We start from the raw sequence: 22,371 nt of genomic DNA, 5'->3' as shown, positions 1-22,371 counted from the left end.
TTTAAAAATTATTGGACTACCTGAAAGCCATGATCAAAAAAACAGCCTAGACTTCATCTTTAATATCAAGGAAAACTACCCTAATGTTCTAGAACCAGAGGGTAAAATAGAAATTGAAATAATCCACCTCCTGAAAGAGATTCCAAAAGGAAAACTCCTAGGAAAATTATAGCCAAATTCCAGAGTTCCCAGGTCAAGGAGAGAATACTGCAAGCAGCCAGAAAGAAACAATTCAAGTATTGTGGAAACACAAACAGGATAACACAAGATTTAGCAGCTTCTACATTAAAGGATCAGAGGGCTTAGAATAGGATATTCCAGAGGTCAAAGGAGATAGGATTAAAACCAAGAATCACCTACCCAGAAAAACTGAGTATAATCCTTCAGGGTCAAAAATAGACATTCAGTGAAATAGAAGACTTTCAAGCATTCTTGATGAAAAGACCAGAGATAAATAGAAAATTTGACTTTCAAATACAAGACTCATGAGAAGCATGAAAATGTAAATAGGAGAGAAAAATCATAAGGGACTGATTGAAGTTGAACTGTTTACATTCCTACATGGAAAGATGATATTTGTAACTCATGAGACCTTTCTCAGTATTAGGGTAGTTGGAGGGAATGTATATAGACGGAGGGCACAGGGTGAGTTGAATATGAAGGGATGATATGTGGAGAATAAAATTAAGGGGTGAGAGAAGATTATACTTGGAGAAGGACAAAGGGAGAGGTAGAATGAGGTAAATTATCTCACATAATAGAGGGAAGAAAAAACTTTTACCGTGGAGGGGGACATGGGGGAGGTGAAAGGGAATGAATGAATCTTACTCTCATCAGATTTGGCTTAAGGAGGGAATAACATACACACTGAATTGGGTATGGAAATTTATTTTGCCCTACAGGAAAATAGGGGGGAAGAGGGTAAGAGAGGGGGGGATGATAGAAGGGAGGGCAGATTAGGGGAGGGGGTAATCAGAAGCAAACACTTTTGAGGAGGGACAGGGTCCAAAGAGAGAACAGAATAAATGGGAGATGGGATAGGATGAAGGGAAATATAGTTAGTTTTTCACAACACGTCTATCATGGAAGTGTTTTGCATGACTACACATGTATAACCTGTATCGAGTTGCTTGCCTTCTCAATGAGGGTGGATGGGAAGTGAAAAAGGGAGAGAATTTGGAACCCAAAGTTTTAAAAACAAATGTTAAAGATTGTTTATACACGCAACTGGGAAATAAGACATACAGACAATGGGGTATTCAAATCTATCCTGCCCTACAGGAAAACAGAAGGGGAAGGGGATAAGAGAAAGGGGTGGTGGGGTGATAGAAGAGAGGACAGATCAAGCGAAAGGGTATTCAGAATGCACGCCATCTTGGGGTGGGGGTAGGGGAAAGATGGGGAGACAATTTGGAACTCAAAATTTTGTGAAAGTGAATGTTGAAAACTAAAAATAAATTAATTAATTTATCCCCAGCAAAACAAACAAACAAACAAACAAAAAAAAGAGCCTGGACAGCATCTTTCAAGAGCTCATCAAGGGAAACTGCCCTGAGGCCCTAAAACCAGAGGGTAAAATAGTCATAGAAAGAATCCACCCCTCCTAAAAGAGATCCCAAATTGAAAACACCAAGGAATACTGTAGCCAAATTCCAGAATTATCAGGTCACAGAGAAAATACTGCAAGCAGCCAGAAAGAAACAATTTAAATACCATGGAACCATAGTCAGGATTATGCAGGACCTTGCAGCTTCTACATTAAAAGATCAGAGGTCTTGGAATATGATACTCTGTAAGGCAAAGGAACTTGGATTACAATTAAGGATTAACTGCCCAGTGAAATTGAGTATAATCTTTTAGGAGAGGAGATGGACATTCAATGAAATAGGGGGCTTCCAAACTTTCCTGATGTAAAGACCACACATCAGTGGAAAATTTGATCCTCAAATACAAGACTCAAGAGAGGCATAAAAAGGTAAACCGGAAAGAAAAAAAAAAACATGTTATTCAATAATAGGAAACTGTTTACATCCCTACATGGGAAGATGATACTTGTAACTTTTAAGAACTGTATATTTATTATGACATTTAGAAGGGATATACATTGACAGAGGGGGTGGGTATAAATTGACTTTGATATGATGATAAAAAACCTAATTAAGTGGTGACAAGGGAATGTAATGGGAGAAGAGGAAAGGAGGAGGTAAAAAAAAAGTGTAAATTACATCACATGAAGAGGTACAAGTCTTTGCAGGAGGGAAAGAAAGGAGGAAGATGAGCATTGTTTGAATCTTATTCTCATTGGATTTGGCTCAAGGAGGGAATAACATACTCAGTGAGGTATAGAAATCTAACTTTCCCTATAGGCAGTAGGAGGGGAGAGGGGAGAGAAAAGGGAGAGGGAGGATAGAAATGAGGGAAGAATTAGTAAGGGGAAAGGGAAAGAAAAGGGACGGGGATGATAGATGGGAGGGCAGATTGAGGGAGGCAGGGGTCAAAATCAAAAGTTTAACCATTGTGGTTACAACAAGAAGAGCAAAAGTCCCCAGAAAGCACTTGAGTAAGCAAACTTTTTACCTAATAAATGGAGAAACATGTTGCCAAAGGCTTCACCAATTTGGAATATAAACTCATTTATAAAATTCTGCAAAGAATAATGAACAATTATGAGAATTATCATATCATAACACAAAGTGAATCACTGAAGGGTCAAACTGGTTTAAAGAAAGCTTAGAGAGAGTCAACTAAACCCAGAAGCATTTAAGGACAAAAACAGGAGAACAACAAATAGAAGATAAACTATTTTCACTATTAAGGACAATCCTACCCTAATACAGTCCCGGCTGTGCTTATTGGAGACTCAGAAATGGTACTTATTAGAACAAAGACAGCCGTGGATAAAATCAAGAATATACAGAAAAGATCCCCAAGAAAACACAATTGTGAGAGCACTGAGGGATCAATACACAAGTTATCTGAATGAGAGGAAGATACCAAAAGCATGTGAAACATCTGGGACTATAATTTTTTAAAAGGAGAATGACTAAGAAAACATCAACAACTATGAACCTAGAAAAAAATTAGATCAAGTTTCTCTAATAAAGGTCTGATATATAAGATCTATAAGAACTGATTCATATATATAAAAATGACAGTCATTCTCCAATAGATAGTAAAAGGACATGAGCTGGCAGGTCTCAATGGGAGAAACCCAAGCTATATTAAAAAAAAAATACTCCAAATCTCTAATAATTAAATTCAAATTAAAATAATTTTAAGTTTCAACCTCACATCTGATTGATAAAGATAACAAAATCAGAAAGTCAATTGTTAGATGGGCTGTACGAAGACAGGCACGGATATAGCAATAACTTTGAATTAGTTGAGTCATTCTGTATAGCAATTTTGGATCATGCCCCTAAAAATCACATGGACTTTGACCTAGTGGTACCCACAACCAGGAGATAAAAGAGAGAGGAGAAAGACATTCATTTACAAAAATATTTATAGCAGCCTTTTTTGTGTTAGCGATGGCCTGGAAGCAAATAGGTTCCCCTCAACTGGGGAAAGCCTAAACAAATTATGCCATAGGAATTCCAGGTGAACAGCAAGAATGCCCAAGCAATACTCTCACAGGGTCCAAATAAAGCAGGGAAGACCTACCCCACAGTGAGTAGACCCCCAACGGTAAACTTATGGAAGGGCATGGACAAGAGTCACACCTTGGAAGTTCACTCTAACCCTGCATTACTTCTTACATTGGAAGAACATTGGCTCTTGAGGATTCACTGTCTAATTGGCTGGTTCCTCTCAGAACCTCAGACTTATTTGGTCCAGGCCAAAGATGTCTTCATATTTTTCTAGGCTACACTGCTGACACATCTTCTTCATAAGACTTACTCTATCATGGCCCTTGGAAAATTACCTTCCCCTCCTCTTTAGCTCCCTTGGAAAAGTAGTCTTCCCTCATTAGAATGGAAGCCCTGCCCTAGAGGGCAGGGACTATCTTTCTGTTTCTATGTGCATTTCCTAAGCTTAGCACAGTGCCTTGCACATAGTTAAGTCCTTATTAAATGTTTGTTGACTGACTGAAAGGACAAGCAGGCATGGATGAGTCTTCTATAATGTTGGAGGAAACCACAATTTCAGTGAGATCCCAGACCCATTTGAAAATTGAGTATGCTCCCATAAAACGGAAGTAGATAGCAGAATGAATTAAAAACCATAATGCTACAATATGTTGTTTACACGAAACACATTTGAAAAAGAGTGACACACACAGAATAAAGGTAAAAGGCTGGAGCAGAATATATTCTAAGACATCTCCAAAGGCCTCGTGATGGAAAATGCTATCTATATCCAAAGAAAGAACTATGGAATTTGAATGCAGATCGAAGCATACTATTTGCTATTTCTTTTCTCTTGTGTTGAGTTTTGTTTCCTCTTTCTTGTGGTTCCTCCTATTGGTTCTAATTTTTATTTACAACATCACTAATCTGAAAATATGTTTAATAAGAACGTATATATATATAGCCTATATCAGATTGTGCGCCGCCTTCAGGAGGGTGGTGGGGAGGAAGGGGGAGAAAAATTTTAAACTCAAAAGCATATGCAAGTGATTGTTGATAAATCAAAATAAATTATTCAAAAGCTAAAAAAAAATAGGAAAATTGAGTATGCAAGTTTAATTTCTGGGATCCATCTTCAGGTGCCTCTCACTCAGACCTGGATGCCACCGAGTGTAGGTCGGATGCCATGAAGGAGCCTCCCTATCCAGACTAGAAAAATGCCTTACTGACAGTAATCACTGGATAAATATTTGATGATTGGTTGATTAAATGAATGAATGAATATGAATTCAGAAACCTAGGGAGATAAAATCAAACAAATGGAAAGTCTAGGATAGATAAATTAGCTGACATTTTGCAAAAATAAAAATCTTAAGACAGAGAGACATATAAAAAGAATGCTCTGGGCCATGAGCAGTCTCCAGACAACGTTTTTTCTAGTGAAGCCCTGAGACAATTTGATGGCTCTGCTTTCTGTGTCTGAGGCAAGAAATTCAGGTAAAGGAACAAATTTTGAAGTTTCTGGTACAGAAATAATTCCCAATCATCCTTCCTGGAGAGATCAGGACTTGGATGAAGTGACAAAACATGGAGGAGATGGCATCTCTGGTAAAGGATTTGACTCAGAAGCTTAAGGAAAGAGTTTTTGTTTTCTGAGACCCCTGTGCTTCCCCAACAAGAAACCAATGCAGTAGAAATTGTTTCTATGCTCCTAACAATCAGGTCCCAACATCTGTACAGATACTATGTGAAGCTGGAGAACTTGATCTCTCGTCCCCAAACCTGAGGGTGATCTCCAAGTGGGAGCAAATGAAAGTACTGTGGGCACTGGATAAATAAATACCTGCCCAAGTTGAAAGACAACACCTTGAGACCATGGAGTCAATTCCCAAGTGGAGTATCTCTATGAAAGAATCACCTGAGGTAGAGGTTCCCAAAAAAATTACTCAACGCCCCCCTAGAAATCTACTTTCTTTAACCTTGTAACGGGTTTGTTTTTTTTTAATTTGCATCATTTCAAACTACTACTACTCCTCTGGACAGTTCCAGCACCCACCAGGGGGCAGTATTGCCCACTTTGGGAACCTATGACTAAGGCATATCATAAGGGATGGAAGATGGCAGAACTTCAGAAATGTGCTGATAGGTTTGAGAGGCTCTGGGGCAAAATGGAAAGATTTGAAGTTTAGCTCAGGTGCCATCCCATCTAGGATACCTTTCTTTATTCTCTCAGTGCAGCTAGTATTCTCTTCTTCCTCAAACTATCTTACATCATATAGTATCTGTGTATGTGTTATGTTGCACCAGTAGAATGTAAGCTCCCTGAGGCCAGGAGCTATCTTGATTTTTATCTTTGTATTCCCAGCCTCTACCATGGTACCTTACACATAGTAAGTCTTTAATATACTTTTGTTTAACTGAATTGAGGACAATAAACAAGGAAATTAAGCAACTTCCTTATAGTCACAGAACTAATAAATGTCCAAGGTAGGATTGAACCCAGATCTGTTCCAACAAGTCTGGTACTCCTTTCACTTACACTATCTCTTCTGCCTCTTTTTGTATCCCCAACATTTAGAATAGTGCCTGACATACAGTAGGTACTTAATAATGCTTATTGATTGAATGATAAATACTAAATAACCACTTGAGTTTGAGCACATCTTTGAAGTTCCCTGATCTTTAGTGCCTCATCTGCAAAATGGGGGAAATGATACTTGAAATTATCTACCCCTTGTAGATCGTCAGAAAAGCACTTAGTAAACCTTAAAATCCTATAGAAATGTGAGTTGTTATTGTCTCCAGGACTCCTTCCTGCTCTGATTATTCTATGAATCTATAAAACATTGTTGGTATTCTTTATCAGTGTAGTGTAATACTTTAGTGTCTCTCAAAAAAAAACGCCCTTGATGTGTCACAATGTCCTGTGTTTCCTCACTTCCTTTTGCCAATTTCTAACCATGATGGGGGAGGTAGTAGCATTAATGTGGCAGACCTAAGAGGAAAGATGCAACTGTATGGATGCATATGTGCACAGATGTGTCTGTGTGTCATGTACTGGGAATGTGACATAGTTACACAGACGGTTGGACTGGTGCATAGCTGGATGCAAAGCAACATAAAGCACTCACTCCTGCTGAATTTCGTGTCCTAGGTTGGATAAAGTGGAGAAACAACTGCCCTGGTGCCCCTCTTCTCTGATGTGCTAATGTTCCTTGACCCTCTTTGCCCCTGAGAAAGATGCTAAGAAGCAGCCTAGGAGCAAGGGCCAGAAGAGAAAAGGAAAAGAAAAGGGAGATGAGCAAACCCTGAATGATACAAGGTTAACCATACTCAGGATTTCTGTATGGTCTTTAGATACTAGCTGAACTCAGGGTTTGTTTGTTTGGTTGGTTTTTTTTAATGTTATATGCAAGGCAAGGAGGTGCATGCACAGTAGATAGAGCACTGGTCTTGGACTCAAGGAGACCTGAGGTTAAATCCTTCCTTAGACACTTAGTAGCTGTATGATACTGGGCAAGTCAATTAACCCCTCTGGGCCTCAATTTCCTTGTCTGTAAAATGAAGCAGTTAGACTAGATGACTTCTAATGTTCCTTCTAACTCTAAATCTATGAAGAAGGATTAGATTTGTTCTTGTCTTCAGAGGTTGGAACTAGGAGCTGTACAGAGGCAAATTTCAGCCTGTTAGGCCTCCTCAGGAGATAGTGGCTTTCCCTTCCCTTGTGATCTTCAAGTAAATGCAACATGGCCATTTGTTGGATGTAAGGACATAGGAAGAGATTATTGTCAAGATGCTAGTCAGGTTGGCTCACCTCTGGGGCGCCTTCCAACTCTGACATTTTGTGATTGAGCCATGGCTCACCTTATACTTGAACAATGGTGGACTGAACTGGCCCTTATCCAGTGAGTCATGGCAAGGCCATAAAGAGAATATGGGTCTCCTCTACATTCTAGACAATGAGATTTCAAATGTTATATGTAAATGTGTAAATAAAGTAGAAAAGCACAAGACTAGGAATGAGGGTGCTTGGCTCTATGAATAATTAGTTGCATGATGAAGCAAGTCACTCTTTACTCTAGACCTGTTTCTTTATGTGTAAAATGAGGGGATTGGATGGTAGTTAGGTCTCTTGCAGCCTTAATATTTGATGATTTTATACTTCGAGAAGCAGATAGGTGGCAAAGTAGATAAGGCACTGGGCCTAGAGTTAGGAAGATTCATTTTCCTGAGTTCAAATCTAGCTTCAAACACATACTAGCTGTGTAACCTTGGCCAAGTCCTCAGTTTCCTCATTTGTAAAATGAGTCAGAGAAGCAAATGGCAAACCATTCCAGTATCTTTGCTAAGAATACCTCAAATGGGGTCATGAAGAGTCAGAAACAACTGAACAAAAATAGTTTTATGGTTCTACGGAAAAAATGTAGTTCTAGAGACAGTGAAACAGAGCCAAGACAGAAAGCCTCCTTCTCAACCAGGTTTCTCCCAACAACCTTCCAAAATAACAAAACAGACATTCAAGCAGAGGTCTACTATTCTACCCAGTGGGTAAAGTGGAACAAATTGTCAAGGTAGAGTTTCCATGAGGTGGCAGGTAGATGCAGCTCCCTACTAGTATCCCTACTAGTATCACCCTAAAAAGGCAGTTTACCTATACTGAGCATATTTTCCAAACCAAAAATCAGATTCCATGGACCAACAAAAGATATTCCTTTTACAAGACCTCAGTGAAAGCACATCTTCTTTTCCTGAAATCTGAGCTGTTCCAGAAAAAAAACAGGATGTAACTCTAAGGTTATCCCTACAGGATGCTGGGGAAATACCCTGTTACCTTCTGGGAGGTATTTTTATGTATACCATGAGAGGTTAATATATTTGAAGTCCCATTCTTTCTAAAGGACTGAACTAGCTCCACTTTACTATCATTTTAGGGGTCCAAGATTTCCCCCCAACTTGCCTTTCTTACATGGCTGAAAAATCACAAGGCCAGACCACAGTATATACACATACTGGGGGCCTACAGAGGAAGTGGAAAGCCAGTAACTATTGGTTTCCTCTCTTACTCTGTTCTAGGAGACACCGTGATGGTTTTCTTCCATCCTTTCTTTTATTCTTTTTTTCCTCTCTCTTTTGTTTTAGCCATCCTGCCTGTAGATAACATGAGTAAACAGTTCAACTCAATAAGCATTTATTAAGCTTCTACCATGCACAAAGGCTGACTGATAGAAAGCAAAGAAAACACATACACACAAAAGAAACGGCTCCAGTCACTGAAGATTTTACTGACATTAGGAACCTTCAAGGAAAACCTCTGCCCTGGTTTTTATTAGAGTCTTAGGTCTTTCCGGGCATATGGCTGTATCTTACCTAAACTTCCACAGTGGCTGGCACAACACTATGCAATGCAATGCACCTAGTCAGTGTTTGTTTCATTTCCCCAAACTTTGGGTTTGACTGAGTTAATACCAATTACAACATTATTACATATTCTCTTTTCGCAGAGGCAACCTCCCAAGATTAAGAGATCAGAAGGGACTCAACTGAGCAAGGTCATAAACCAAGTCAGGCCTAGGGAACTCTGGGATCCTAACCCCAGGGCTATCTGGCCAGGCCACATACCAAAAAGCCACGACAGCCAGTCTCTCTTCTTCTCCCTCCTTCTCTTTTTCTTTCCCTCCCTCTCTCTCGGTCATAAGAAGTGGCCCTCCTCCACCCCACTTTGGAAAGTCAGAGCCGCAGGAAGCAGATGGCCAAGTTGCAGGCCATGATGCCGCCTCTCCGTAGGCTGCACAGTTGCTCGGGGGCAAATTCCGGTAGTCCTTACCTTACCCCGCCACTCCGTGCTCCTCCTCTGGGCTTCTCTGACAGCTGTTCAGCCGCGCACGTTTATTCTCGTCTCGTACTTGGTCCCAGTCCTCCTCCGCTCCCTAGGAGCTGCCCAACCACTGCCAAGTAGGAAGCGGGACAGGATAAAGCAGTTCGGATTACCTGGCTTGGGATAAATTGTTTGCACTTGTGTGTGCTAGCCCCCGGGGCTCTCTCTTGGCTTTGCGGGAGCCTCCAAAAGCCGCAGGACGGGGATCCAAAGTTTAAAGAGAACCAGATAGCAAGACATTAGAAGCTTGGGGAAGGGGTGGGGGATAGGAAGGGGGTAGCTCCGGCCTCGGGGAGGCGGGGCTGACGCTGCCCTAGCCTACCTCGCAGGTTTTGTCTCCCTGGCTTTTGGGTTCTCAGGTTCCCCCCACCCCACACACACACACTTGTCGCCCTGTGCTAAAGTGAACAAGGAAGGGGAAGCCTGTGTCTGCGAGCACTTGTCGGGGCGGTTCTTGAATGGGACGTTAGTTGCCCCGTGTTGGGGGCAGATACAGCCTCAAGCATAGGCGTTATAGTGCTTACTCCAAAGCACTTTTTTTTTGTTCTGAATCAGACGTTATTTCATAGGTGCATAGGAACTTTCTGGGCCAATGGAGATCAGTAATCTCTCCGCAGTATACCTTTAGAGGGGTGCTCGTGAACACTTGTTGCCCAGTTGATCAAAAGTGCCCTTAAAGAAAAAGAGAGCATGCTAATAGGAAGGGGGAGGGAAGCGAAGCATTTATTAAGCACCTACTATGTTCCAGGCGTTCTGCTGAGGGCATTTCAAACATCTCATTTGGGCCTCACAACAACAACCCCGAGAGTAGGTGCTATTATTATCCCCATTTTTAAGTTGAGGAAACTGAGGCAGACAGAGGCTAAGTGACTTGCCCAGGGTTGCACAATTAGTATGTATCTGAGGTCAAATTGGAACCCAGGTCTTCCTGACGCTAGCTGGTGTATAGTGAAAAGAGGCTTAGAACAGGGTTCTAGTAAAGTTTGGGCTCCATGTAAGGAAAGATAGTCTGAATATGGAATGAGTTTCCTCAGTTTCAGCTCTGGAAGCTGCTCAAGTACTTGTCTGTGATATTTAAGGACAGGTTCCTGTTAAGGTAAGGGTGGGATTATATGACCTCTAGTCATAGGGAGGCAGCGTGTTAGATCATGTTAGAGTGGAAATTACACTTGCTCTTGGACCTGAGTTCTAATCTCATTTCTGACATAACTGTTATGACCCCTAGCAAATCATGTATCGTCACTCTTTCCTCCTCTGTAAAATGAGGTGGGCTGGAACAGATGACTTTTGAGGCTCCTCCACCCACCAAAGTGCCTTCCACCTTGAAGATTCTGTGAGTCTGTAGCCCCCTTTTTGCTATAACCAACTTGTGTGACTTTGAGTAAATCACGTTCTTTGGATCAAAACTTCCTTATCTGTGAGATGAAGGTGCTGAACTAGAACACTCCTAGGCTTTTCCAGCTCCACTACCTCTGAGTCTATGATGTCCTTAGAGCCAGGGACTTGTATAGACACCAATGTATAGCTAACGGTGGGGATAGGAGAGCAGGAAACATTGTGCTGCTTACATAGAACATAAGAGAAAATGACCTCTTTTACTCCCCCTCCTTCAACTACCACCAGGGCAACACACACCTGTATTCCTTTCTAACCAAACCAAGTCCTCCCTCAAAAGTAATTTTCTCCAAGGAGCCATCAGCGGCATGTTGTTAAATGTTTAACAACCAGCTGTCTCAAAACAAAGAAGAAATGTACCCAAAAACACTTTTAAGTTTAATCTGTATTATTAACATTTTCTTCATGACTTTCAGCAACAGCAACAAAAAAAATCAAACTTTGATTAGTAGTTTTGGCAAATTCTAAGTGTAAGTGGTCACACTAAAAATTAAATGGGGAGCTGGCTCCAGCATCCTCCTACAGCTGTGGGAAATTGATGCACTTCAGCACCTGTGCATCATGAGAAATTGTACAGTTGCCATAAATTGCCATAAAAATAATCTTCTCAACTATGTTTAGGCATTTAGTCTTCCCCTTCAGAATTTGCAGTTCTCCAGGGATTGGGTCTTCTGCCTCCAGTTGCCTCATGCACCTAAACCCAGGGCACTGGGCATACTCATCCCATGTTGTTGACTGAGTACTATGGATCTTTACCCTTCTCAACCTACTCTCCCATTTGAGTGATGAGAGGGAGTAAAATGGTGTTTCTGAAGTTACTATTGTTGTCTTGGGACAAAGGAAAGGAGAACCAGAGAGAATGGCAATGACAACTGGAAGAGAAAAAGGGCACTTTAGAGACTTTGCTCTTACCTTTGTTGAAAGAAAAATAGTGTACTCTTGAGTTTGATACATAAGACCGTCAGAAACAATTTTATTAATTGAGCTTAATCTAAGCATGTTTCTGCTTAGAAAAAAAGTAAAATTGGCAGTCACCTCATGTTCTTGGAAATCTTCTACCAAGCCATTTTGAAGTTACAATTTTGAAGTATTCCTGAACAATTTCACAGTCAAGATTGAGCAAGGGTTCAAAACTTGGGTAACAATTAAGTTGACAGTTTGCTTCATCAAACAGGGTAATATTCACTTAATTTTGTAAGTCATTTTCCTGAAACCATTCAAGTCCTCTTTGAACACTCCTCTAAGGCAGGGAGTCTTAACCTAGAACTCTTAAGGGGTCTGTGGATAGATTTCTGGACTTTCTTTAACTTGGTTGGGGAAAAAAATGTATCTTTACTTTTACTAACCTTTAGCTGAAAGTTAGCATTTCCTTCTACTATGAAAGTGAACAATAAACAATGAATCTTTGCCAAAGGGACGAAAGAGGTTAAGAACCCCTGTTCTATGGATTCTTCTTTCCAATTAGTCAAAGACGAATTCAAGAGATACATTCATTAACTGAAATCATCAAAGATTTCGTCTTTCTCCAGGTCTGATCATTACTCTAATTAGGTCAAAGCATGGGAAAAGATATGAACCTATTGCTCCTAGTTTCATCAGTCAGGGGTCCCATGCCTTTGTCTGCTCACCAATCTAATTCAGAGAGCAGTCTTCCCCCCACCCCTGAACTTTCATCCAGGACACCTCAAAGAAACTAATTAGGCCTTTGGTAAGAGAGAAAATGGATATAGTGCAGGGCATTATTGCAGAATTGATAGTTAAAACTGATAAAAGTTCCTCATGCAGGTTAAACCAAAACATTTAGACTAAGCAAAAGTCACCAAATTCAATCTGATTCCCTGTGATTGTAGAGCCAGGAGCTAAGAAAAATGGTTGTTACATTTTAAAATAAAGTTTTATTATATTAAAAAACATAAAAAACCATTTCCAGTTCTCCAGCCTTCAGCAGACAAGATTTGGCCTCTAGCCATAGTGTGCCAATACCTGAACTATTGTCCTACTGTTATTTTGTAATGCATATCCTTAAAAGAGAAGGTTGGGGAGAGGAAGGGGATACTTAGTATGCTTCTACATATTGCACTGAGGAGATGATACTAGTAGATTTGAGATGTCTAGAGATGTGCCCTTTCATTGCTTGGGAGCCATAAGGAATAACAAAAGGTTGCATGAAGAGAGGCAAGAGAACTTGTCACATGTATGCTTATACCTCACCTCCATGCCAGCTTTCAATTGGCAAGGTGCCAATATAGAACTGGTGATTTAGAAACCCCAGATTTAAGACTATGATTGCTAGGATTTGTATATATTTTAAGAACTAATGGTAGTCCATTCAAGGGTCTCTTATTTATAGCTCCATTTTTAATAAAACTTTCTTCTGTAATATTGTGCTTCTCCCCCACAGCATAACAAGGTCCTTTATTTCTGAAAAACAAAAAGGTCACATATAAATATTGGAAAGTGAAGCTCAGAGAAGTTGTCTAGCCTGGCTGCTGGTAAGAGACAGACCTAAATTGGGGCCTATAATTCCTATGTCCTCCGGCTCTCCTCCAGTCAAATATTTAAATGATTCAGGCAGTCCCTAAGCATGTAACCTTCTTTGCTTTTAGCATAACCATTTCAACAAGAGGAGAGCATTGTCCAATATTGATGCCTGCTGCTCAGACAACTGTTATTGGGGCTCCTCTTGACCCAAGCCTAGTCTACCTGCAGGGTTCTTCTCTGCACTTCTGGCTAACCTCAGACAAAATTGTGAAGCGGATGGTCTGATGAATGAAGCAGGCTGGACTCCTGAAGTTTCCTACCATTATAGGGCCCTCCTTTGGGGGAGAAGTTGCATCTCAATGAGGCTCCTTCAAACTACAAATTGAACCATGCCAAAATGTTAGTAGGAAGTATCCACTAGTACAGTGGTATGGACAAGTTTATCAGATTAGACAGCTGTCACTTCAGAAAGGAAAGAGCAGGGTCTCGAGAAGATGGGAGGATGGTACACAAATAAGGTAAGTTTTGATGGAAGGTAAGTGAAAAATTACTGGATTTGGAGTCAGATGATGTGGATTTGAATCCTGCCTTTTCCAATTACTACCTATGTGACCTGGGGCAAGTTCATTTAACCTTTCTGGGCTTTAGTTTCCCCATCTCTAAAATAAAGGGGTTGGGCTAGATGTCCTTGAAGATTCCTTTCATCTATGGTTCTTTCCACCTATGAGTCCTTCCACCTATATCAATCTATGATCTTATGATTCCATGAAAGGTCTGGAGCCAGGAGTTCTGCCTAGGGAGAGCAGACCTTTATGAAGCACAATAGTGGGGGGTCCAGGGCAATGAGGGGGCAAGGTGAGATCACTTAGGTGAGATGTCTAGGCATAATATGTATAGAGAGGCACCCAATTAAGGGAGGAGAGCAGTGGAAATGAACTTTGATATACTGTCCTAATACTTACCTTGAAGAAAACTCAACCTTATAATCTAGGTACGTATTGAATGATTCTTCTTCTTCTTCTTCTTTTCTCTCTCTCTCTCTCTCTCTCTCTCTCTCTGTCTCTCTTTGCCTCTCTGTTTTTATCTCTGTCTCTGCTTCTCTCTCGCTCTGTCTATCCATCCTTCCCTTTCTGTCTTTCTCTCTCATTGTCTCTGTCTCCCTGTTTCTCTATCTTTCTATTTCTCTCTGTCCTGGTCTTTTCCTCACTATCTCGTCTGTCTGTCTGTCTGTCTGTCTGTCTGTCTCTCTCTCTCTCACACACACACACACACACACAGACTCTCCTCCCTCTCCTGCATCTTCCCCTCTCCAAAGTCCTTCATAGACCCACAGCATACTTTATTGTTGTTGTTATTTAGTCATTCAGTTGTGTCTGACTTGTTGTAACCCTATGGATCATAGTTGTCCATGGGCTTTTCTTGGCAAAGATACTGGAGTGGTTTGCCATTTCCTTCTCCAGTGGCTTAAGGCAAAGAGAAATTAAGTGAATTGCCCAGGATTAAGTGAATTGTCACACAGTCTGAGTTTGGATTTGAACTCAGGTCTTCCTGATTCAAGGCCCAAAACTGTATCCACTGAGCCACTTAGCTGTCTCCTCAAGTTTACTAGAACTGGACATAATCTTAAAGACCAGCCCTTTCATTGTGCAGATGAAGGTGAGTCCCTGAGAGGTCATGGTTTTTGTATAGTACAAAAAACCAGAATGCCAGGGTAAGAATCCTGGCTTTACTATTTATTTGCTGCCTATAAGACATTGGACATTGATAGACCCTCAGCCTCTTTACCCAAGGACTCTAGAATATAAATAGAAAAAAAACTCCAACAGCAAAGTCCAAACTTAAACACTGTAATTATAATGACCAAACTTGGCCCTAAACAAGAGATATGAAAATGAATTGCCCTCTCTTTTTTGCAGGATATGGGGTGTTTTGGGTGTTTTGGAATGCTGTATGTATTGCTGATTTTAGTTGACATAGTGTTTGGTTTCGCTGACCTTTTCTTTTCTCTTTCTGTTTATTATTTTTTAAAAAGATTTCCTGACTACAGAAGAGAGAGGAAAATATTGGGAAATGAAGGTGATAAAAAAAAAGATATCCATAAAAATTATTTTTATAAAAGGAAATTGGGGGACAGCTAGGTGTCACAGTGGATAGAGCACCGGCCCTGGATTCAGGAGGACCTGAGTTCAAATCCGGCCTCAGACACATAACACTTACTAGCTGTGTGACCTTGGACAAGTCACTTAATCCCATTGCCTAGCCCCCAAAATAAATAAATAATAAAAGGAAGTTGAAAGGAACCTTCAGGTCCTAAAGTCTCTGCCTATGACTTAACCAAAGTCACACAGCTAATTAGAAACAGAGCTGAGACTTGAATCCATTTCTCCTGACTCTCAGCCCAGTGCTTTTTCCACCATACCACACCCTATTGTTCAATCTTTTATGAGGAAGAGTACAGAAATGAACAGTTCCAGTACAGGAATTTCCTTCCTATCTCTCTCCTCCATTCTGAGTGTCCTTACACTGTCCTTACATCCTTACAATGTCCCCAATGGGTGGAGGTACAGAACAAACAGACCTTTGAATATTTACTTTCTGAGACTCCACCAAAGGATCTTAACACCTGCTCTGCTTCGCACATCCTCAAGAATATTTGCCAAATTAAACAGCTGGCAGTAGGGTTAGCAGTAGGATTACAATTTTGTTATATCCAGTAACTGAAGTACAATCCAAAGAGTGAAGTGCCAACATCCAGAGTGTTCATCTTTCTTTCTCACCACCTGTAGCTGAACATAAGCATATTTGGGGTGGATAGGAAGAGTTATTTTCTGCGAGACCCGGGAAGCCATCAGCCAATCCTGCAAACCCATCATCTTAACACCTAAAGAAACTGTGATTTCATCAGTGTAAACATTCCCTACACTGATGCAGAATAAAATAGTAGATAGTTTCATGAACTATTGGAATAAAAAACAAACATACAAACAAAAAACCCAAACCAACAAAACAAAACGAAAACAACAACTCATCACCCTATGGTCAAACTTCTTTAGATGAGCCTCTCCAAATATGCAAGCTAATTCTCAAAAGAGAACAAAAAGCAAACGTCTTTCCCTGCCTACTATTTGCACTGTGGTAGATTCTGGAGGTACAAAGAACAACACATTTCTTAATCTCAGGGAACTTGCATTCTAGTTGTTGGGGAGGATAGAATATGACATGCAATTAAATGAAAAGCATATGCAAAAGTAATTTCCAGGGGAGCAGATTTTTAATACAAGTTACTGCCACTTTCATAAATGGATTTTTTTTTTTGCTCTTGCGAAAAAAAGGTATTTGGGTTAGAAAAACAGCCTGAGAGAATTCCGAGGACGTGATATATAACTGCTCCTCAGACAAATTGTCCTGAGAGGAGCTATTTGGAAAAAAATGCTTAAAGGCACAAAATTTCTGTCAGAAGATGAGGGTGGCCAGAGTTCATTGTGGTCCATTAGCTCACTTATTTTTGATGTCTTCAGAGTTTTGAAAGAAGTAACTGAGACACTATAAATCAAAGAATTGCTAGGGGATTATGAGGGAAATTATATATTGTTTGTATAAGGGCATGTTTGCTGCCCATATAGATGTCATCCACCTGCTTCGTGATTTTACCTGAGGCTGGCCAGAGGTGCAGAGAAGTTCTGCAGGCAGACCAGGCTTGGACCAAGAGCCGGCCTAATATCAGTTGTCTAAGCAGCAGGCACCAATGTTGAACAATGCTCCCCTCATTGAAGTGGTTATGCTGATAGCAAAAAGGTCATATGTTTATAGTGGAAATAACAATAATACTAAAATTTATATAGCATTGAGCTAAGCACTTTGTAAATATTATCTCATCTGATCCTCAGATAACCCTGGGAAGTAAATGCTATTATTATTCCCATTTTACAGATGAGGAAACTAAGGCAAACTATGGTTAAGTGACTTGTAATAGGATCCAACAGCCCATTGAGTGCTTGAAGCTAGATTTGACCTTTGTGACCCCAGGCCTGGCACTCTATCCGCTGCACCACAAAACTGCCTGATATTCCATTCAGAATATCCTGAATCACCTAAATATTTGACCAGGAACAAGCCAGTGGGTGTAGAACATATAGACTCCGTTTTGTCTCTGTCTCTTTCTAGCTTCCTGACTCAAGGTCCAGTACTCTATCCACTGCATCCTCTATCTGCCTCACCATCCTCCCAGGCACCCAGGCTCACAACCTAGGAGTCATCTTCAATTCTTCAATCTCTAATCTCCCATATCCAATCTCTTGCCAAGTTCTGTTGACTCTATTATTGTGACATCATCCCCTTCTCTCCTTTGATACTGCCATCATCCCTACGCAGGTCCTCACCGCCTCATGCCTGGACTATTGCAGCTGCCTTCTGGTTGGTCTGCCTGCCACAAATCTGACCCCACTCCAGTCCATTCTCCATTCAGCTATCAAAGTGACCTTCCTAAAAGCACCGATCTGACCATGTCAGCTTCCTATTCAATAAACTCCAGTGGCTCCCTATTCATTTCAGAATCAAGTATAAAACCCTCTGCTTGATTCTTAATTCCCTTCTTCACTTAGTCCTTTCTACCTTTCCAGTCTTCTTTCACCTTCCTTCCTCTAACTTCTCCCTCCTCCACAGATGCTATGATTCAGTGACCCTGGCTCCTGTGCTATGTCTCCCACATGATATTCCCAGCTCTGGACATTTTCACTCGCTCTCCCCCATGCCTGGAATCCTCTCCCTCTTCATCTCTGCCTCCTGGTTCCCTGACTTCCTTCAAGTCTCAGCTAAATCCTGCCTGTAAGAAGCCTCTTCCTCCCTCTGAGATCATCACCAATTGATCAAATCTACATATATTTATATATTCATACACAATTATTTTCATGTTGTCTCCCCCATTATATTGTGAGTGTCTTGAGGGTGGGGATTGTTTTTTTTTTATAATTTTCTTTTTAAAATTTATTTATTTATTTTTAGTTTTCAACATTCACTTTTGAGTTCCAAATTTTCTACAGGGATTGTTTTTGCCTGTCTTTGTCAGCACATAGCACAGTGCCTGGCACATACTTGGCACTTAATAAATGCTTATGGACTTGACTTACCTTAAAATGTTACATGCATAGAATATTCCCAGAAAATACACGAGAGAGTGAGGGTGGGAGTAAGGTGAGATCTTGCTAAACCAAGAGAGAAGCTCTGATCTCACTCAAGTGAAAATTCCTAAAATCTCTAGAGAGGCAAGTTGGAAATCAGGGACATTCTGAGCAGACAGCTTTCCCTCTACATCTGCAAGAGAGTCTTTCGCTTTATCTTCTCTGGAATTGGCTCTAAAGAGAGTCTGAAACCACAAGTGTCCTCACAAAGATAGAATGATGACCATCTCTACTCTTCAAAGCTCTTGTGGCAACCCTGACCCTCACACAAGAATACAAGGTCCTGTCAGCATTCTCTCCATCAATTGGGAGAGCATCATGCAAAATGCTCCAGGCTTGATGGGATCCTGGGTTAAATTCATATGCCTGATAGACCTGAATATTTTGAGTTTATCATTCTGAGTTAGATACAGGTCATTTATGACAAGAAGAAAAGGGTTTGAGCATTAGAAGCAAGAGATGACCATATGGAAATAGAGAATATGCTGATGTGGGTGCCATACCCATGCCATGTCCATGTCATGCTCAAGTGATACATATTTCACTATTAACTGTGAATGAGGGTGGGGCCAGGAAAGGCCTCATATTGGAAGTGAAATCTGAGTTTTGTTTTGCAAGAAGCCAAAGATTCTACAAGTCAGAGGTGAAAGAATGCATTACATACATAGAGGACCAGTTTACAAAGCCCTACAGGTGAGAGATTGACTTTCATGTACAGCAAATAACAGATTAATAATACTGGAATGGATGATTAATGAAGAGGAAATTTTTAAAAAATAAGACTGGGAATGTGAGTGGAAGCCAGATTCTTGAGATCTCTAAATGTTAGATTGAGAAGTTTTTATTTTATACTAGAAGAAATGGAAAGTCACTGAAGATATGAGAATAGGGAAAGGGGTGCAAAAAAGCTGACATGTCAGATCTGAGCTTTAGAAATATCAATTTGACATCTATTTAGAGGATCAATTGGAGAGAAAAGAGAATTGGAAAATGAGACCAATTAAGAGACTATTGCAATAGTCTAGGTGAGAGATGATAAGGGCTTGAACTAAGGAAGTTTTGTAGAGTGGAGAGGTGACAGATATGAGTGATGTCCTGGAGGTAGGATGCTCAAGATTTGGCAATTTGAGTGGCTATCTGGAGTATACAGAAGAGTCAGGTCAAGGATAACTGATTTCGTGAAGCTAGGTAGTTGGAAGAATGATGGTACCCCCCACAAAAATAGGTAAGTTTAGAGAAGGGATGGGTTTGGAGGCAAACAATGATGAGCTTTGGGACATGTTAATTGTGAAATGTCTATGGAATATCCAGGTGAAGATATCCAATAGGAAGCTGATAAGATGGGACTGGAGTTCAAGCGACATATTCAGGAGGATTGTCAGTATGTTATCTGACCTAAACCCAGAGGATCTCCATATTGGTAGTACCTACTACATGCTTTGCTTTGGAGCTCAAGGTCAAGTCCATGTCATAAAGAGGCATTAGTCCTTTAATAGATGTAATATTTATGGAATTAAAAGAATATGGTTTAAGAAACCTAAATACCATGAGGAAAAAAAAGCAGAGGCAAGGCTAACAATCTAAAAATTAAAGAATGCTGTTGAGCTCAGGGAACAGAGGAACTCATCTTTTTCTCCACTCAGGGGCCCCTCTGCTCTGGACCCATGCATATGGTCTGGACCCATTTCAGCTCTAGGGGAGTCTGACCACTTTGAAGAATCAGACTTCTTTTCTCCCGAACTTATCTCACAGTCTATTTGCTCTGCCTATACTGATGTTCTTAATGAGATGTCCATCCAAATGATTGACATCATCTGGGCAATAGGCATTCTTCATCTCCTTGACCTTTCCTGCATGGATGGCTAGGCTGATCTCTTCTAAATGTCTAAGAATCTCATTAAGCAAGCAGTGTGTTGTCCCAGGGATCTATACAATCAATATAAATGTCAGCCGCAAACAGGGGCATCTAAAGAACCTCAACATCTATAGGGAACTTCTCTTCTATTCAAACTGTGTGAACATCTTAGATAAACCTTCAAGTAGAAGTTTTACTGTTTCATGACTTTTATGATGTGAATATTTAAAGGATTATGGAATATGTGAATCACCATTAGGGTGAATATAGGATTTTAACAAAAATGAGAGATACTTTCCTGGAAGAGAGTCTCTTTGACTACATTTTATTCTATATTTAATTTTCTTTTTTTTGTTTGTATTCAAAAACTGAATCCCTGTTACAAGATATTTGTTTTTAAAATATTTATTAAATCCAACACAATAGAATTAATGCTATCCTTCTTGCCAGTTCCCCATCTGAACTTTCTTCTTCTGTCTTCTGTGTATTTTTTGTGTTTTAGTGATAGTCTTTTCTTTCTTTTTTTAACATCATTATCACAAACCACCTAGTAATCCTTCCATAACTCCCTTCTTTCCCCCCCCATCCCACAAAAAAACCAGCCATTGTACCAAATAAGTATAGTTAAGCTAAAAACATTCACATTTTGGCTGTGTCTGACAAAATTTCTCATTCTGCACCTCTAGTCCATGACCTCTCTGATAAGAGGTGGGAGGCATGGCTTATCATCAGGCTTCTAGAGTCATGGCAGGTCTTTTAAAGTTGTTTTCCTTTACAATAATGTAGCAAATTGTATAAGTTGTTCTGATTCTGTTCACTGTACTCTGAATCAGTTCATACAAGTCCTCCCAGATTTCTAATTTATCCTTTTATCATGACTTACAGTACAATAGTATCTGATAACTTTCATATTCCATGCATGGTAGGAACAGTGTCTACCAATATCTACCAATGATTTAGGTCAGGGGTGGGGAACCTACAGCCTCGAGGTCACATGAGTCCCTCTAGGTCCTCAAGTGTGGCTCTTTGACTGAATGCGAACAAATCCCATTTGTTCTGTAAAGTTTGGATTCAGTCAAAGGGCAACACTTGAGGACCTAGAGGACCACATGTGGCCTCAAGGCTGCAGGTTCCCCACCTCTGATTTAGGTTAAACTATTTGTTTTCCTAAAACACCAATAAACTTTCCCCGAGACTTGATTGGTTCAGGAAGTTAAACAGGAGTGTGCTGAAGCCAGTTCAAAATGTCTCAGGAAAGTCAATGGTAAGGTATTCAGTGTGAGTGATTATACCTTGGAAATTATCACACACTATGAATTAGGTCTTGATTTATTTTTTGTTGACTATCTAGACTTAATAAAGTGACAGAAAATATTAATAAGTCATATTAAACTTAGACGTGTGTCATGCATTTTAGGAAAATCTTTTTTTCAGCTGTGTAGAGGATTAATTGGCCTGGGGAGAAGATATTAGGCGAGAACATTTAGCAAGCCAATAGTTCAGGAAAATAAAAGTGATGAGGGTCTAAACTGAGGTAGAAGTTGTATGAGTGGAAAGAAGGGAAGAGATATTATAAAAGTAGAAATAACAGTAGATGATTTGTCTACTGTCAAATAATGGTAGATCAGTTGATGGATCAGATAGAAGAGGTGAGTGAAAGTAAGGAGTTAAGGTAATACTGAGTTTAAAAATCTGAGTGACTAGGAAGATTGTAGTACTTCCCTAATGGAATGTTCAAAAGAGGGGAGAACATCATGAAAACCCAGAGATGAGAGAGAAAACCCAGAAAGAACAAATAGCCAACATTGCTAAATTCTGACAAGAGGTGAAGAAATATAAGGATTGAGAAAAGGCAATGAGGTCAGAGTTAGTTGAAGTCAGAAACCAAATTATTGAGAGTTTAGAAGAGAACTCAAATGCATGGAGAGAAAATAGAGGCTCTGAGTATAGTTGACTTTTCCAAGGAGTAGCTGAAAAGGGAAGGGCAGACATAGAAAGGTAATTAATAGGGATGGTAGG

General features: G+C 40.2%; 1 protein-coding gene across 8 annotated transcripts in view; it reads right to left on the bottom strand.

The window, feature by feature from the left end:
* CRACR2A (calcium release activated channel regulator 2A) overlaps positions 1-9,830 on the bottom strand; it is a 221,257-nt gene extending 211,427 nt beyond the window's left edge. For 5 of the 8 annotated variants that reach the window (XM_027856428.1, XM_027856427.1, XM_027856432.1 and 2 more), the window contains exon 1: positions 9,394-9,828. The gene's annotated coding sequence lies outside the window, so the exon portion shown is untranslated. Of the gene's footprint in view, positions 1-9,393 lie in introns of all 8 variants that reach the window. The other 3 variants (XR_003568605.1, XR_003568604.1, XM_027856429.1) reach the window with 2 other exon arrangements.
* Between the last annotated feature and the right edge of the window lie 12,541 nt (positions 9,831-22,371).

This window comes from Vombatus ursinus, unplaced genomic scaffold (genome assembly GCF_900497805.2).
Source record: "Vombatus ursinus unplaced genomic scaffold, bare-nosed wombat genome assembly UNPS02011431.1, whole genome shotgun sequence".
Classification (NCBI taxonomy): Eukaryota; Metazoa; Chordata; class Mammalia; order Diprotodontia; family Vombatidae; genus Vombatus; species Vombatus ursinus.
The sequence above is the reverse complement of the archived record's forward strand: the minus strand, read 5'-3'. Positions and strand labels throughout refer to the sequence as shown.